This window comes from Apodemus sylvaticus, chromosome 10 (genome assembly GCF_947179515.1).
Source record: "Apodemus sylvaticus chromosome 10, mApoSyl1.1, whole genome shotgun sequence".
Lineage (NCBI taxonomy): Eukaryota > Metazoa > Chordata > Mammalia > Rodentia > Muridae > Apodemus > Apodemus sylvaticus.
In genome coordinates, this window is record NC_067481.1 from 64,849,645 (window position 1) to 64,869,051 (window position 19,407).

A 19,407-nucleotide genomic window follows, 5' to 3' on the forward strand; every position below is an offset into this window, starting at 1 on the left:
AGTGTACAGATGTACAGCAAAACATTCATACACATAAAATAAAAATAAATAAAAAAAATTTTAAATGTTTAAATTAAACCTTTCCTGCCTTAAGTTCTGGGGACCAAATTCAGATCCCCTGAAAAAACAACAAGTGCTCTTAACCACTGAACTATCTCTCCAACTCCCCTCTAACTTCTCTCTCTCTCTCTCTCTCTCTCTCTCTCTCTCTTCTCTCTCTCTTTCTTGAGATAGGGTCTCACTATGTAGCCCTGGCTGTTCTACAACTTACTGTATAGACCAGTAACTGGCTTTTAACCCAGCAGAAATCTGCTTATCTCTGCCTCCTGAGCTCCACAACCACTTTTCAACAGAGCAGGGCTTAAGGGAGTGTGGATCCGTTATCTCAAATAAAAGTGATGATTTTCTTAAAGAAACCATGAAGACTATAGAAACTAACAAAAGAAAACATAACAAGAGGGGGAAGGCATAAATAGAACGAAGCAGAAAAGGCCTAAGGCAGACAAGACACAAAAGCTCAGGAATGGGGGCTGGAGAGATGGCTCAGCGGTTAAGAGCACTGACTGCTCTTCCAGAGGTCCTGAGTTCAAATTCCGGCAACCACATGTTGGCTCACAACCATTTGTAATGGGGTCCAGTGCCCTCTTCTGGTGTGTCTGAAGACAGCTATAGTGTGTTCACATACATAAAATAAATAGACATTTAAAAAAAAAAAAAAGCTCAGGAATGGCGGCTTTCGTGACAAAGCAGGAGGAACCATTGCGGTAAAACTCTTGGTTCGCGTGCCTTTGTGGGATCCTGGTGCTTGGTGTGGTCATTTTCCAGGAAGTGTTCCCTTGAAAAAGATCAAGATAAACCTCGTGGAGGCCCTGCGCTCCTGAGTTATTATAAGGATGAGCCTGGCTCCTAGATGCTCTCTGACTTCCCACACTTGATATGATCCTTACTGTGCATGAGGTGACAGAGCCAAGAAAGCCACACAAGAACATGTGCGTGGACACACACACACACACACACACACACACACACTGTCTGAGCCAACTGTGATCAACAAGACATCTTCTAACTTGTTCCTTTTTTTTTTTTTTTTTTGACATGAGATCCCACTGTGTAGCCCAGACAGACTCAATGTGTGATTACCCTGCCTCAGCCTATAGAATGTTGGGATTATCGGCCTGTCCTGGCTAGCTTCTTGGACATTATTCGAATTTTCTTTAAAGAAAAAAAAAGACAGTCTTTTTTTCCCCCATTCTGCATTAACAACAACAAAGTACAGTTTAGTTGGTAGAGAGAGTGCTTACCTCAGTCGCACAAGTCACTGGGAATAGCCACCAGCTGTGGATGAACTGGACATAAGTAATCTTATCATTCAGGCTGAAGGATCAGATATTACGTTTAGTTTTAGCTACACAGCTAGTAGGAGGCCAGCCTGGGAGTCATAACATCACATCTTAAAAAGATAAGAAATAAAAAATAAATAAAACAGCTGGAGAAATGTCTCAATGATTCAGTGAAGAAAGTACTGACTACTCTTCTGAAGGACCTGAATTCAATTCCTAACAGCCACATGGAGGCTCACGACCATCTTTAACTCCAGTTCCAATGGATCCACCACTCTCTTCAGACCAGCACTGACGTGCTCATGGTACATGGACGTTCATAGACACAAAGAACTCTTTTTAAATTTTCTGGACTCAAGGATGTGGTTATAACAACAAGAAGCAAATTAAAAGAAGAAGCACATTCATCATCCTCTGGAAGGTGAGGTCTCCCAGAAGCCTCTCAGCTACACATTGGCCTGTCTCTACACAAATTCTTATCATACAACTGTGACCACAGGTGGAGCCTCAGCCCACAGAGTATCGTGTCTAGTTCCTTTCTCATATTCCTGAAATTATTTTGTTTTAGTCAAGATCCCCTAGAGGAACCAATCGTGTGTGTGTGTGTGTGTGTGTGTGTATGTGGGTGTATGTGTGTGTATGTGTGTGTGTGTGTGATATATACAACATATACATCATATAGTAGGCAGAATCCATTAAGTGAAATTAAGCAGTAACTGAAAGGAGAAGTATCAGCCCAGGAAACCCCAAGACTAAGTTCTGAGTACAAAGCTGTGTCTGCCCCAGAGGGACAAAGGACGGGAGATAAGAGACAAAGGAGAAGGGGGAGGGAACAAGGGAGAGGGGAAGGGGCCAAGTACTGACTGCTTCGGGACAGAGAGGGGACACAAGTGGTACGTTAGAGGTAAGATGGACACCTGTGCCAGAATAAGGTCTTTAGTTTTCATTGGACATGTTAATCAGGTGACCTATACGGGGTTTTTGATTACTGGACTTCAATACTTTGATAGCTGGACCTTGGTAGTCAGCCTTAGGATGAGGAAGTGGCCAAATAAGGGACTAGATGTCTGGTGGCTAGCTTTAGGGATGTAACCTAACAGTTTTTAGCATGCCAGAGCCATGTTTGCCATGCTGGGATAGCCAGAGCCCCTTTAGTAACAATGACCAAATCACACCCTTGACACTGAGAACCCCATACTTAGTACTTGAGGCTAGGTACCCAACAATTAGACTATCCCAGAATAGCTATCTCTCTGGGAGAGGGGAATGGGCAATGGCCAGTAGTCATTCAGCCCACAGGGCAGGAAGCCTCAGTGGTTCCATTCTGCTGTCAGAAGCTGGAAAGATTCTTGGATAACAACGGTCACTATTCCAAGATGAAAGCTTAGAGAATGCTGTTTCTACTGTGTTGAGAAGCAGTTGCCTCGAGATGCAGAGTCTCCATCCTTCTCGGAAGCGCCTTAAAACAGAAAATAAGCAACTCGAAAACTTCAGGAAATCCCTGAAAGTGATCAGACTCACTAGGCCCCTCAACCACAAGAGTAAACAGTAAAAACTGCTGAGAGCCAGTCGCAGAAAAGACAAGACACACACACACACACACACACACACACAAAGAAGCAAAGATTCGCCAAGTTGCCTGGAACGAAGCAGAGGCCTGCCAAGCTGTGTGGAAGAGCTGCAGACCATTTGAGGTACCAGGAGGAGACATTCTCTAGCCTGTTGGGCTGCCTAGAGGCCGATATCATGCTCCAGGTTTCCAGCTCAGGCAAAACATCAACTCATTTGGGGTGACCTTTGGTGATGCAACTGTCTTTGAGTCATTTCTGCTCCTGTAAATAACCAGCGTCACTCGTATCCCTGCAAGTAACCCCAATAACACCACCCAAGCAAGCTGTCCAGCACTGTTCTGGCCGGGCCACCCAATGCAATAATCAGCAGGACACAGGGTCAGCTTTCCTGCTCTCATTCCCTTGGGGCTGACTCACCCATGCCTTCATCAGGCCCAGGCCGCTGTGCTGCCCAGTCAAGGTTCCGGCCCATAGCCTGTGAAAGGCTGGGACAGCTCCCCCATGTTCACATCTTTGGGCCTTCGCCAGCAGGACCAGCTCCACTGTATTGTCCTGCTCTCCCAAGTGCTACAGCTGCTGACAGCTCACCAGTTCTCACGACCTCGGGGCCAGTTCTCCTGACTGCTACAGAGATACAGAGGTGAGGAGTGAGTGAGGAGGGCATCACCTCTGCCCCACCCCCCACCCCCATGCTACCTCACAGCAGAGAAATGTTGAGGCCAGCTCTCCCTCACACTATCCTAGGGGATGGCTTCCTTGCTCCCCCAGTCCACATGGCCCGCACCTGTCTTGCCCAAGTTCTAAGAATCCTTCCGACATCTCCCATACTAGAGGTCTCATTACCCTCAATGTTCAACCCTGTTACATTCCCCAAAATGCTTCCCCTGAGTCTTGCTAGAGGAAAGTCATTTCAAATCTGCTAAGGTCGGCAAGATGGACTCTCTTCCGACTTTAGCCATCAGGTTTTACAGTTTGGGCCTAACTCCGAATTCAACAAGGATAACAAAAACAGAGCATCTCTTGAAGTGGGAACTTAAGGGTTCTTTGGAAAGTGGTTGGATGGTGTTTTGCTGGGACAAACATGTGAAGGAACGTTTCTTTAAAGTGGATACAGGTGTGAAACGCTAAGGCTGACTCCTAAAGGAACATTTCCACTGAAGCAGACACAGGAGAGAGGATGTTCTACTAAAGCAAACACGTGAAAGGACACATGATGAAGGATTCTTTACTGACAACACACACGAATTGGTCCGCCTTACACTGACAGTTGAGCTCCATTTGTCAGGACTCCATAGAGAGAAACACACCAAGAAACTTCTGGTGGTGTGCTGTGGCTTCTTGCCACTTCCAAGGCTGATTGGATGCACGTGCTGAGGCAAGGCCCACGGAGGACGCGTGATGTTTGAAGGGTATAACTAGGACTCCATGGAGTGACGGAGACAGAGCTTGGCTTGCTGGTCCAGCTAGCTGGGCAACACCTTTGGGTCTCCTGTATCGGCAGATCTTCACTTCCCTGAGACAGGCACAGCCTAGAACTTCTCCTGGTGTCCCTCCTTGGTGCCTCCTGCTGACTGGAGCTAAGACTTGAGGCCTGGCTGTCTCTGCTAGGTCCTGTCATCACTGTTGCCAACATGACTCTACTGAACTGGGCTGCTGGTGTATGTGAGGTGTTTGTAAGTGGATCGAGCTGCTGCTGCTGCTGCTGCCTGCTAACCTGTGAACTGAACTGAATCTGTGAACTGAATCTGGAGTCAGGAACTGTTGCTGAAGCTGTGGTAAAATGCTGCTTACTGACTTGCTTCCATGGCCTGCTCAGCCTGATTTCTCAAATAACTCAGGACCACCAGCCCACGGGTGACACAGCCCACAGTAAGCTGGGCTCTCCCACACCCATCCTTAATCAAGACAGACAAGTAATCCTCACAGACTTGCCTTCAGGCACAACCTCTGGAAACATACTCTGAATTCAGATTTCTGCTTCCCAGACTTGTCTAGGTTTGTTTCAGGTTGACAAAACCAACAATGGTGGGGGTGCAGATGGGGGTGGGGGCAGCAGATGGGGGTGGGGGCAGTAGATGGGGGGTAGTAGATGAAGTTCCTAATACGGCAGCACAGGAGGCTGGAGTGAAGGCTTGGTGGCCAAGAGCGCTGGCTGCTCTTCCAGAGGACCTGGATTTGATTCCCAGCATCCACAGGGCGGTTCTCAACTCTCTGTAGCTCCAGTTCCAGGGGATCCAGCAGCAGCATCTAGTCTCCACAGGTACCACACACACATGGTACATAGATACATGTGGACGAAATACTCACACACATAAATAAATAAAAAATTTTAAAGGGCAAAAAAATTGTGACCAGACACACACAAGACTCCTGCCACAGGGAGGGAAGGTGGCCATGAGGGTCCTGACTCAGGGAGAAAGCGAGACCTGGTATCAAGGAGGCAAGTCTTAGCCCGGCAGTGGTGGCGCACGCCTGTGATCCCAGCACTTGGGTGGCAGAGGCAGGCAGATTTCTGAGTTTGAAGCCAGTCTGGTCTACAGAGTGGGTTCCAGGACAGCCAGGGCTATACAGAGAAACCCTGACTTGGCAAGATTCCTACCTAAAAGTAGAGTTTACAAGGAAGCACACAGATAGGATTAGCAGAGAGAAGCCTGACTGGGACCATGGGTGTGATTCAGAAGTAGACTGCCCGCCCAGCTTGCATGAGGCCCAGGATGTGATCCTAGAGTTAGAATCAAAATAATGAGAACGGTCTGACTAAAGCTTGCTCAAACAGAGTGTCTTTGTGACCTCTGCAGTCTCCTTTTAGTGTGTGTGTGTGGGGGGTACCGATGACAGAATCAAGGCCTTCATGCATGCTGTCCTCTCCAGAACTGAGCTACACTCTCAGAGTGTTCATGTGTGCACACGTACATGCGCGTGCACCACACACACACACACACACACACACACACACACACACGTGCACGCGTGCACGCGTGCTCATGTTGTGCTCACCTGTTCCCACCCCACCCCCACACCCCTACCCCACCCCCACCATCAGTGGTCCTGAGTAAAGTCGCCCTTGCTATTTCAGCTAGGGACAGGATCCTTTTCTTCACCTTTAATAACATCTGTCACTCTGATTCCTAATGATGTAATGTCGAAAGTCCCAGAGTAAGGAGAGTGGGCGGAAATGCAGCTGAGTGGCACGGCCTGGGATCCACAGCACAGAAGAAAAAAATCCCACAATGAGATCATTGAACTTGTGTCTCAGTCAAATGTTTCCCCTAAACCAGTGGTTCCTACCCTTCCTGAGACCCTTTAAATACTGTTCCTCGTGTTGTGGTGACCCCCAACCATAAAAATTATTTTTGTTGCTACGTCATAATTGTAATTTTGCTACTGTTTTTTATGAAATCTAATGTAAATATTTTTGGAGACAGAGGCTTACCAAAGGGCTTGCGACCACATGTTGCACTTTACCATTGTGCTTCACCTTTTCTGGGTACACAAGAAACAAATGTGTCGTATAACCTGAGGGTTTACACCCATAATGCTGGATGGAGGAATGAGCATTTCCTTTAGTGGTATAGCCACTAGTAAGGTGTGCGCACTCCTAAACACCCCTAAGGAAACTCACTGGGACTCACGCCCATAGGAGCTGAGAGGAAAGGGCTCTGTGGGAGAGAGAAGGTAACATGATCAAAATATGTGATCAAAATGTACTATGTGCATTCGTGAAGATGTCACAATTAAACCCATCATTACCTATAATTTATATACTAGTAAAAAACACCCTTGAAGTGTACCATTGCACTGAGTTTCAAGTTTTAGAAAGGGTTTAGTTGATGAGGCATTTACAACAGTACATGTCACAGTATGTTACCACTTCCCTTTTAATGAAGTGAGATTCATAAAATCAGGGGGAAAAAAGGAACTGGTCCCAACCTGCTGTTGCAATGCTCCCCCCCCCACACTGCTCTGCACTTCCGCTGCTGCTCCAACTGAGTCCCTCCTCCCCTGCCTCCTTCCCTCCCACCTTCCTTCCCTCCTTCCCTCCCTCCCTCTTGTCTTCCCTCTCCTAACCATAGCCTGGCCCCGCTTGCCCCATCTTCAACCCCCATGCTTTCCACAGGGCTGCGCTGGAGAGAGAGAGAAGATCGCACCGCTTGGGCTCACTGGAAGCTCTTGCTGTCTGTCTGTCTGTCTGTCTGTCTGTTTGCTCCCGCTGGCTATCAAGGGTGTGAGGACAGTCTGCCCTCCATCGCCATCCTCAGGTGGAGAGAATAGAAACTGAGAAGCAGAGGAGAACGTGAAGCCGTGAAGCCAGAGCGGAGCGTGGGGAGCACCAAAGATAACCGCAGGCGACGAGACCGCGTGATCTGACTGAGGTTTCCAGGAAAGCGCAGGGGATGAGACGCCGCCGCCGCGGAGAGAGATGGTATCTGGTGGGTGAGGACTTGCCTAGAACTTAGGTTACTAACTTGCCACATAAATTTGCCTGTGTTAAGCTGGGCTGTGGTGGTTCACCACTTTAATCCCTGGGGGGAGGGGGGAAGAGGGGAGGGAGGGGCCGTGCAGAGGCAGGCAGGTCTGAGTTTGAGGCTAACCTGGTCTACAGAGTGAGTTCCAAGACAGTCAGGGCTACACAGAGAAACCCTGTGTTGAAAAAACACAAAAACAGGCTGGAGAGATGGCTCAGCAGTTAAGCGCACTGACTGCTCTTCAGAGGGCCTGAGTTCAATTCCCAGCAGCCACATGGTGACTCACAACCATCTGTAAGGAGACTGGTGAGAGTGACAGTGTACTCACATACATAAAATAGATACATAAATCGTAAAAAACTAGTCCCCTCTATTCCAAAGAAATTAGGACGTACACATTGGTAAAGAATGTGGATTTATTTACAGTTTGATCTAATAGAGGAGAGAAAGATTTTCTTTCTGCCTTTCCAGATTAGAGTTAACTTATAGAAAGGGTAAAGCAAAAGCCAGTGGGTGCTCCCATGTCACCACCACCCGAGAGAAGCTGTCAGAACTGTGCAAAGTCCCTTCCTCCAGGCACCGGCTCCCCTGAGCCAGGACTTCAGCCTTCTCTGCCCTGCCCCTCTCCGCGGCCTTGGATTCCTGGGAAATTTTAATTCGCAGGGACCTTTGTGTTAGGTTCCTATCACGCTGGTTCCAGTGTCCAGCGCTGGAGTAGGGGTGGGGGCCTCACTCATTATTACAGACCGCCCAGGCCATGGAGTTGTTACAACTGCTCAGATGTACTAAGCAGAGAGAGAGAGAGAGAGAGAGGGAGGAGAGAGGGAGGAGAGAGGGTGGGAGGGTGGGTGGATGGGCGGGTGGGTGGGTAAGGGCAGAGCGGGCCGCAGACTATGCTTCACAGTTGTTCTTGTTTTAGAGGGTTTAGTTGTGCTTGTTTCCTTGTTTACTTGGGGTGTTTTGGTTTTTGTTTTGTTTAGTTTGAAACTACTGGGTTTCGTGCAGTCCAAGCTAGCCTTAAAAGTAGTCAAATATGACCTTGAAGTTCTAATCCTCCTCCCTCTGCCTCCTAAGCACTGGAATCCCAGATACACGTTGCCATACCCGGCTTAAGGCAGTGGTGGGCGTCAAACCCAGCGCTTCACGCACACCAGGCAAACGCCCTACCAAGTGAGGCGCGTGCATGGCCCTGTACGACTCTTACTTTGAATTCCTGTAGGGAAGGTTCTCATTAGGTCACAACAGCCTTCAATCCTGAAATCAGGGCGCTCCAGCCAGCAACACACCCCTCCTCCCTCCGGAGAGCATAAGCACTTCTGAGGGGAACCTTTCACACCCTTGCTGGCCAGCTCTGCTGTCACCCAAGCTTAAATCCTGCTCAGGGACCTGTCCCCTCTGGTGCTGGGGAAAGCAGGCAAAGGCCTCCTTCCTCACGGTCTGTGAGTTCTGACCGTGTGGAAATCAAGGATGTGGAGACAGGTTGACTCCACACCTCTTACCCAAGGCTATGATGTGAGAGCTCCCAAACTGTCCTCAGATTCTTCAGTCTCCCGAGGACAGAGGCTCTTCGAAAGGATGCTCTCTGCTCAGATGGAGCAAGTCAACACAAAACGCAGTTCTTATCTCAAAACTGACGAGAGCTAGTCCGGTCATACACCAAATGAGCGACCACGGCCCATGAGGAGATTCTGGTCACCCTGGCTCTGTGTTCCAATGTGGCATCAGCTTGATGAAGTTTTCGTAGTAACAACAAATAAAGTTATAAAGTGAGGCGCTTTTCACGTACTTTGGTGGAAGGGTTGGAGCAGTGGCTCAGTGGTTAAGAGCGGCAAGTGCTCTTCCAGAGGACCAGAGTTTTGTTCCCAGAGCCCACGACAGGTGGCTCTCAACTACCTGTAAGCCCAGCCTCAGGGGAGCCTATGATCTCCTCTGGCCTCTAAGGCCACCTGCACTCATATGTACACACCTACACAAATATTTATTATGCAAATAGATATAATTTAAAAAAAATGGATCTTCAAAAAGTAAAAATGCTGGGTGTGGTGGAGCACACTTTTAATCCAAGCTCTCAGGAGGCAGAGGCAAGCAGAACTCTGTGAGTCTGAGGCCAGCCTGGTCTACAGAGTTCATTCCAGGGCTACATAGTAAAACCCTGTCTCTAAAAAAAATAAAACAAAACAAAAAGTAAAGAAGAAGCCAGGTATGATGGTGCACACTTTTAATCCCAGCACTCGGGGCATAGAGGCAGGTGGCTCACTCTGGGTTCAAGGCCAGCCTAATATATATAGTAAGTTCCAGGCCAGTGAGACCTACATTGTGAGACCTTTGCTTGAGAGAGGATTGGGGAGAGGGAGAGGGAGGGGGCAGGGAGAGGGGGGAGGGAAAGGGGGAGGGAGAGAGAGAGGGAGATCCAGGAATGGTGGTTGCAGGCCTTTCATCCCAGCAGACAGGTGGATTTCTGTGAGACCATCCCTGGTCTACTTTAGTAAGGTTCAGTCCAACCAGGGCCTAACATTGAGAATATATATATATGGAGAAGAGAATAAAAAGAAAATTAAAATACATCAGGGTTCTTAAGGTCCTAATATTTGGTTTGTTTCCTTCTGGAGACTCTTGTCTGTTCTTGAACTCACGATCTTCCTGCCTCAGCCTTCTCCTGAGTTTCTGGGATGGCAGGAGAATCACCAGTTCTGGTGGGCCTTGAGTAAGACAGCCTCCAACCCTAACTTCCAGCCAAATGTTGACCCTCTCCATTCTCCCTGAACCTGCCTGCCCGTTTCCCTCACACCCTGAGAACACCTTGAGTGTCCAAGTGCTTAGTTGCTTTTTCCTAAACAGAGAAGCAGCCAGACCCGAGCAACACAGGAGGGGCGTTTGTCTGCTTAACACTCAAGAGGACTCACTGTGATCCGAGCAGTGATAGTACACACCTGTAATCCCAGCACACAGGAGGCAGAGGCAGGTGGATATCTGTGAGTTTGAGGCCAGCCTGGTCTACAGAGAGAGTTCTAGGACAGCCAGGGCTACACAGAGAAACCCTATCTCTAAAAACCAAGGCGGGGAAGGGGTGGGGTGCAGACCACCCATGTGGAGCAGGAGGGCATCTGACCCTCCCTTCACCTTCAGGAGGTCGGTTCACATGCCATGATCACAAAGGTAACATCTCCAGGATCGAGGCTAGTTCAATGAACTCTGAATATGGAAACTCTGAGTGTCTTCCAAATGTTGGAACTCAGATGCCACCCTATTATCCATCTGAAATTGGCATCAAATCCCACAGGCTGCCAAATGTGGTGGTGTGGGCGCTTAATCCCAGCATTTGGGGAGTAGAGGCTGTTGGGGTTTTGTCTAAGCTCCACCCCACACCTACCTGGCAATAGCCAGGTATGCCCCGCCCCAGAGATCTGGCCCACTATAAGAGGGGCTACTTGCTCCTCCTCTTCCTCTTTTGCTCTCTGCTCTCCCACACTCTCACCTCTCTGCTCCTGGGGCTCTTCCCCCCTCCTGGTCATGGCCGGCCTCCTCTCTCTCTCTCTCTCTCTCTCTCTCTCTCTCTCTCTCTCTCTCTCTCTCTCTTTCTCTCTCTCTCTACCTACCTACCTACCTACCACTAACTCCCATCCCCTACTCTGAATAAACGCTATTCTATACCATGTCTGTGTGTGTGTGGTCCCTCAGGGGCAGAGGTGCCCAGGCAAGGGCCCGCCTGGACACCTTCCCCCACACCACCTAGCCACACTCACCTAACCTCCTATACTCCCCCCTTTTAAGCCCTTTCATCTTGGTGCTGAAAGTCCTTTCAGAGGCTGCACGGGGAGTTCAGAGTTACTAAGAGAGTTCTAGACCAGCCATAGGCTAAGATTTCAGCCTCACGAGACGTCCTTGGTTTAGTGTCACTCTAAAGGCCTTGGCAGTCTTTTCTAGCCAAGTGGCTACAAAGTCAAGATCTCTAACAATTCCCCAGACTCAAGCTTGAAAATTCATAAATGTGGCTCCGACATCTCAGGACAACATTTACTGCCTGGGTGACCCCGCACCAGGCACTGCAGGAAGCCCGTCTCTACAGCTCCCTCTTTAGGAGCAGCGTGGATGTGGTTCCTGCACAGCACACATTGGCTTCCGGTCTGAAATGTTTGCAGAGGGTTTTGTTTGTTTTTCTAAACATAGAACTGCGCTAGTAGCCTAGGAGCTGTCTTTGCTGCCCTCTGCTGGTCACGAGTAGAACTGTCAAGAACTGCCTACTATTGGATTCTGCTATGCCACTGTGATTTTCCTGACTCCCCGAGGAAATAATTAATACCCACGGGACCCCGAAATTTGCATCTTTTAGTAGTCTAGGACTGGGATGATCTTGATCCCTCAAAAGCAAGATAGCAGTTCTCTTAAGGCCAGATGTCCTCTGCAGTATCCAAGGAGGCCAACCAAACTCTGCTCTTCTGAACCGCAAGGGTCAGATGTGCTTATTTCTCACTATTCCTCCGGAACCAGCCTACTCCAGGATAGTGTGCGGGATGGCGCATTCCCTGCTACCAAGGCTGCCATTCTGGTTCCAAAGCTGCATCAGAGCTGTGCCAGTACTTCTCCCTCAGCTCTGCTTCCAGAGACACACTGGCTTTGGGACGGACTAAATCAGGCTGCACCGCACACCCTCCATAGTCACCGGTCCCTGGACAGGCGAGGGGTTGAGTCACAGAAGGCTGCAGAGGCCGACCTTGGAGCACAGCACCCGTAGCCTTTGTGGGGCTGTACAGAAGAGGTGCTGCCGTTTTGTATTAACACTCTTAATGCCTCCATCCTGCCATTCAACTAACAAAACGGAAGAAGTAAAGGCTAAGTCTTTTGGTGGACAAACGTTCTCTTACTTGCACGGGTATGTTCGAAAGTTATTCATTGAGTAAAAAGTTTGAGAGGAGTAAGGCCTTAGAAATTGTTAAGACTGAGTTCCGTATTCTGGTGGTTTAATCTCACAAAACTTCCGGTATCACTAAACCTTACACCCTATGAGCTTTGTTTTGCTTTTTAGCATCAGCCTCTGAAAGAGAACTCAGCTTTATCAGTATCTGGATGTATTTCTGCATTTGTCCTAAGGAATAGTGGACAAAGAGAAAGAATTCTTGAACCAGGCTTTTCTCCAGAGAACCTGGGTTCAATTCCCAACACCACATGGTCACTTACAACCATCTCTAACTCTCTCTCAACTCGAGCCCTTGTCTGGCCTCTGCAGGTACTGCACACACATGGTGCACACACATGGTATACATACATGCAGATAAAACACCCATACACACAAAATAAAAGTACACTTTACAAAAATAACAAAATAAAATAAAGTTGAGAGGTATTGTGTTTCTTTATAGTTTTAATCATAGGTATATTTCATCTAAGGAGAATGCTCCTTTGTAAATAGATCAAAACATGACAGGTTTTAAATGCTCTTACTCTTCAAATGTGTTTTGCTTATGTTAAAAAACAAAGTTTACAGATGTAAAACATAAATAATAGAATATGAGGAAATATGCTCAGTAGCAGTTCAACTCCTTAGCAGTGCAGCAAGTCTCTACAGCCCTGGGAGCCAGGAGCCCCTCCGTGCTCAGGGCTTCCCTCCTGCTGCCCAGGACCTCTTTTTTGGTATATTCCCTGCAAGCACTGGTCCTTACTTTACCCAAGATTTCTTTTTCAGTTTCCCCACCCCACCCCCTTTTTGCTCTTGGCGTTTAGAAACCGTCTCTGTCCTCACCTCACCCTCTACCTCCTCTCTCTTTTATGCTGATCTCAAACTTGGGACCTTAAACTCTTGCTTAAGATCCCCCCCACCCCCCAGTGCTGCCACCAGAGTGATGCGCACCACCCACATGGCTTTCCCTGCAAAGCATTCTGCCTCCCTGGGTCATTGTCTGTCTTTGGGCCAAGAAGACGTGGCTGCAGAGCATTCCTTAGCTCTCTGCATCTGTCCCTCCCAAACATTTTAGTTGTAAGTGCACAGAGCACACTATAGATGGAGTTCTTCATGACACTCCCCAGCCTCCCCTGGGCTGGATTACAGCACTACCGAGTCCTTCCTTCCCCAGTGTGGAGCCACACACTGTCTTTGCTTTCTGGGGACTGGCTGATGAAAATGGGCCAAGGATGTTGGCCAAGCACCCGGGTCTGAGCCCCTGGTTTCTGGGCCAAGGTCCCAAAAAGTCCATTCATTGCCTTCCCGTGACTGGAGCATATTCCTCTGTTTCGTCTTAAAATGCAATGGAGCCCTGGAAGGGAGCTGGAGGGACTTTTTCATGTATGTCAATGCCACTCAAAGCAGAGGCTTTCCGCCTTTGTGTTTAGGAAACCCACCCAGGATTCAGGTTCAGCTGGGGTTCAGTGGTGGGGGAGGGGAGTGGGAGCCTGTGCGGGACCTCCAGCACCTAAAGAAGAAAAGGAGGGCTTTGTTGGGCATCAAAGGGAGGAAAGGCCCTTGGTCCTGAGAAGGCTGTATGCCAGGAGAGGGTAGTGGGAGTGAGTGGGGTGGTGATGGGGGGAGGGGAATGGGATAGGATAGGGTGTGTGGGGGGGGACCAGGAAAGGGGATAACACTTGAAATGTAAATAAAGAAAATATCAATAAAGAAAAAAAGAAAAGGAGTAAAGAAGAGGAGAAGAGAGGAGTTGAGCCCACAGGGGGTCTTACACCCCCCCCCAAAGGATTGCAAGACCTCTCAAACTTTAACCAAGTAGTTTTACGACAGGACAGCCCCACTGCCCTTTAGGAAAAGCCCTCTTTGAAGACGTAGTGTCAGGGGAGAGGCAGCATTTGCTACATACCTCCGAGGAACTAGTGACCTCCTACGAGACTGTTTCACGCTTTCTTACTCAAAAGCACAGGGGTTGGGACTGCAGCTCAATTAACAGAGTACTTTCAGGAAGCCCTGGGTTCTATCCCCAGTACTGACTGCATAAATCGATCAAGGTAGTAGTGCATGCCTGCAATCCCCGAACTAGAGGGAGAGGCAAGATCATCCACAGAGTCATGCCTTTGAGCCAGCCTGGGCTAACAACACTCAGCTTCCCCAGGCAGCCGTGGCGCAAGCTTTTGATCCCAGCCCTACAGGAGGCAGAGGTAGTGGTTAGCCTGGTCTACAGAGAAACTTCCAAGACTGCCAGGGTTACACAGAGAGACCCAATTGGGGAGGAGGTGGGGAACTTTTGAAAACAGTTCCACTGCCCCGATGGACCTCCTAAAGCACGAGGCATATACACGGTCCATATACACGCATGCTGGCAAAATACTCAGACATAACATAAATCTAAAAAAAAATAATAAAAAGCAAAAATGTATTAAATAATAGCAACTAAAAAAAGAGAGAGAGAGAGAAAGTAAAAGGTAAAACACAAATAAGAAAAAGTGCAAGCTTGGACCGGGTGTGGTGTCACGCCCTGGTGAACCAGCCTGCCTCCATCTTGAGCTTGAAAACCATCTTAGAGTAGAGACAAACAGGTTCGTTCCTATTTATGATTAAACCTGTTTCTCAAGGATTGGGCTATGCCCCACCTGTAACCTTAACTACACATGATTCCAGGAAATGACAACCATGCCTTTGTTTCAAAAGGTTGTCATGACCACCTTGCGGAGACCACCTTGTAAACATGGTGTCATGACCATCTTATAAAGCCAGCTTGCCATGACCACCTTGTAAACATGTCTTGTCTCAAGAGGATGTTATGACAACATGTTACGGTTATGTTCTGCTCCTGTAACCCTGCCTTTGTGTCTTCCAAACCCCCCATTTGGAAATCCCCGACTCCTGAACTATAAAAACCCTTATTTTACCCATATTCAATGCTAATATCTCGAACCCCACCTTTAGGGATATGAATATGAATTTTAAGAACCTTAGTTTAATTAATTGCTTGTGTTAGGAGGCAGAGATAGGCAGATCTCTGTAGTGAGTTCGAGGCCAGCCTGGTCTATATAGTGAGTTCCAGGTCAGCCATGGATACAGAGAGACTGACTGACTCAGAAAGAAAGAAAGACAGACAGAGAGAGAGAGAGAGAGAGAGGGAGAGGGAGGGAAGAAGGAAGAAAGGCAGAGAGAGAAAGGAAGGAAGGAAGAAAGAAAGAAAGAAAGAAAGAAAGAAAGAAAGAAAGAAAGAAAGAAAGAAAGAAAGAAAGAAAGAAAGATAGATAGATAGATAGATAGGTAGATAGGTAGATAGATAGATAGAAAGTTAATTTAAGTTAAATGCAGGGCCTCCCTAAGCAACCCAAGTTGGCACCGTACTCAGTGCCAGGATTACAGGTGTGTGCGGTCCTGTGTGTGCCTGAGGAAACACATTTGGTATAACTACCACACGCATATGTGCCAGGGAATAAAGTGTTTCAGGAAGGAACCCTGGGTGGTGGGGGAGCCATCTCTAGTGGGAACTTTGCAGCGAATTCTAAAAATTAAAGACCCAAATTCGTCATACACCTTTTTCCTCAGGTTGCTCCCTATTGTTGTTCAGAATACCTTTTAAAATATGTGTGCCTGTCTGGGTGCTTTCCCACAGAAATGTTGCCATTGCTTGGCTAATCGACTCACACAATTAAAAAAAAAAAAAAAGCTGAATAGCCTCCCCGGGTAAATGAAAGGCTTGCTCTCTTAGAAGGCCTTCCCAGCCGGGCGGTGGTGGTGCACGAGTTCAAGGCCAGCCTGGTCTACAGAGTGAGTTCCAGGACAGCCAGGTCCACACAGAGAGGCCTTCCCAACCTCCAGAGAGCCTTCAAACAAAATTGTGCATGGGGGGTGGGGGGTAGGAGGTGGGGGGCGGGGAGTATCTTCTGCTCTCAGTAAAGAGAGGTAAAGCTTGCAAACCTAAGTACAAAAGAAAACAAAAGACAAAAAAAGAGACACACAGGTACTTGTCTCTATTCTGCTGGGCAGGTAAGCACACCGGAACACCGACCGGAGGAACTTCTCTTCCAGGCACAGAGGACCGGCACCTCCCTAAATCACAGGTGCCCACTGAGCTTCTCTTCAGCAAAGGAAGTGAGTGCCTGCCTGCGGCCCTGCTGACGACCACTGCCTGGTCATTTACTCTACAACCACAAAGGGAAACACAAGGCATACAATTTCCTTTGAAAGGCGGTTCTTTCTACTTTATATTTTGCTTGTGGAGTTTTTTCCTGTTTTCGGTGGTTTGTTTTGTTTTTTATTTTAAACACGTCCCACTGGAACTAGGTACGCCATGCTGGCCTAGAACCTGCAGCAATTCTGCTTCTGGCTCCCAAGTGTTGAACTAGAGGCATATACTTCCACGCCCAGTGGCGAAGGTAACCAAAACTGAAGAACAGATTATGTCTCTCAGTGAGCTTCTCTGAATCCCCTTTAGATTTTTAAAACAACTTTCTGCCAGTTGTGGAGGCGTACGCTTGTAGTCCCAGCGCTAAAGAGGCAGAGGTAGGTGGAAGTTTATGAGGTCAGGGCCAGTGTTGTCTATATAAATAATTCCAGGCAGCCAGGGCTACACACACACACACACACACACACACACACACACGCACGCACGCACGCACGCACGCACACGCGCACACACACACCAAAGAAAGAAAGAAAACAACTTTTCACCTGGAGATTATTAGATTAGTCTTAGTTCCAACAACTGCGCAAGAATCTGAACATTGTTGAAACAAAAACACAATTCTCACATCAACAAGGATCAGAGGAAATTTATTCTGAAGCCAAATGTTAAGTGACTATGGCCCAAGAACAGACTCAGGGTACCCCAAAGTCCATGTCCAATGTGGTAACGGGTTGATTTTAGATTTCTGGGGCAGTGGGAAGAGACAGAACACAGAAAGAGACCAGAGTCTAACTTAACAGTTACAAAGTTTTTATTAGTGCACACAGGGAGGGGCAGTGTCTCTCCCCTAGGAAATGCAGGGCCTGTAGAATAAAGGTTAGCTCGGTGCATTGTGGGGGAGGTGGGAGTGTTAGGAATGAGGAAGTTGTTAGAACTCAGGGGTCTGCTTGAGGTCTCCTTCCTGAAACTGTCCGCCCAAGGCAAGACAGACCATCCTGAGAGACCGGCTGTCTCAGCCGACATTCCTTTCTGGACTGACAGATAATGGTTGAGCAAGGTCACTGTGGTCTCATAAGAATTCCTTTTGTAAAACTGAGGTGCTCTATCAGATGCTGTTTCTATGGTAGTTGAATAAATAAAATCATAAATCAAGGCGCTTTCCAATACGCCGTGGAAGTGTTAAGTGGACAGCCGCAGGCTTCAGCGCTGTGTGGTTACACTCTGGGCCTTGGGGGCTGGTGAAAACTAGAGTCTCCTTAATGCAGTCTGAAAGGTTTTATCTGTTAATCACATGACCTTAGGTCAGAGGTGGGCAAGGGATGGCCATTCTAAGGGCTGAAGGTAGCCCAAGATAAAGGGTAATGAGGCTCTGTCTGCAACATTTCAAGAATCACTGAAGCTCTAATCAGTTATTCAGCTTGGTGACAGGGTTTCTCTATGCAGCCCTGGCTATCCTGGAACTAGTTCTGTAGGCCAGGCTGGCCGGAAACTCGGAGATCTGCCTGCCTCCTGAGTGCCGGAACTGAAGGTGTTAGATGCCACTGTCCAGCTGAGCTTATGTACGCGTTTACCTGCAGATGGCTTTGTGGGTTCTTACCCAAGTTACACTTTGAGCAATTTAACAGGTTTCTCAGATACAGATACTGCACTTTTATGTCATTATTGGGCAAATGGGAAGATTTACAAAGCAGAAATCCTATTGCAGTGATCTTTGAGATAGACCAGAGATATTCTTCTAGGCAGCTGTTAGTCAGGGTCATTCTTTTTGAACTGCCTGGTCGACTTTCACTCTTCCTGGTAAGAGGGAAAGAATTTAATGACGAGGCCAACAGTGTTGAGCAAATTAAAAAAGGAGCAAACCCTTGGTCAATCTGAATTCTAATTATGTTAGAAGTACAACCCTTGGGGCTGAAGAGATGGCTCAGCGGTTAAGAGCACTGACTGCTTGCTCTCCCAGAGGTCCTGAGTTCAATTCCCAGCAACCACGTGGTGGCTCACAACCATCTGTAAAGGGATCCGATGTCCTCTTGTGGTGTGTCTGAAGACAGCTACAGTGTAATCATATAAATGAAATAAAGAAAAAAAAGGAAAAAAAGAAAAAAGAAGTACAACCCTGGTTTCCTTATGTTTTACAATTTCTAAGAAGTCTGGGTAGTGAGTGTACTGTTTGTCTTAAGAGTTCCACTTGAGGTGCTGGAGAGATGGCTCAGCGGTTAAGAACACTGACTGCTCTTCCAAAGGTTCTAAGTTCAAATTCCAGCAACCACATGGTGGCTTGCAACCATCCATAATGAGATCTGATGCCTTCTTCTAGAGTGTTTGAAGACAGCTACAGTGTATTCACATATAATAAATAAATCAATATGTCTTTAAAAAAAAAGAGTTCCACTTGAGGCTAAAGTTTACTTCTGTATAACTTCATATTTTCTAAGCTGGTTTATTGGTGAATCCTCTATAACATTAGCTTGTTTTCACTTTTTTTCTTCCTCCGCCCCCACTCAGCTTGAAGGGAGACATAAGACTGGGAATCTTAGCTAAGCATTTTGGTCCCATTCATCCCTCTAGATAATGTGGTCCTGAACCTATCACAGCCTGTTTTCACTCAATTATAAAGTTTGCTGGTGGGTAATGTATCAGTGTTAATTGTCTGCTAATAGAAACAGCAAATAAAAAAAAAAAAAGTAATGGAAACAGAAAAACAGAGTTCAAGGTCACTCTGGGCTGCACGGCAAGCCCCAGGCAGCCTGCACCCCCTCCCAGGGCGCGTGTTCTCTGCTTGCTTCCCTGTACAGCCAAGACAGCAAATCAGGAACTGATGCTTCCTCTCTACTTGGAGGGGTTGGGATCAAACAAATGAGACTTGTCCTAAGTGCCGCCATATTGTTTTCTTCATAAGGTGAAACTTAAGTTTAAGTTCTCAGGCTCTAGGGGAGCTTTCCAAACGGCCTGCCAATTTCCTTCTTCTTTTCCCAAAACATGATCATTTCTAACC

The 19,407-nt window shown here is 47.6% G+C and overlaps 1 long non-coding RNA gene across 1 annotated transcript; it reads left to right on the forward strand.

Moving 5' to 3' along the window:
- Window positions 1-6,867: 6,867 nt before the first annotated feature.
- LOC127694772 (uncharacterized) lies at window positions 6,868-17,567 on the forward strand. The gene is made up of 2 exons (XR_007979856.1): window positions 6,868-7,341; window positions 16,277-17,567. It is a non-coding gene; the product is annotated as an uncharacterized LOC127694772 (long non-coding RNA).
- The last annotated feature ends 1,840 nt before the right edge of the window (window positions 17,568-19,407 follow it).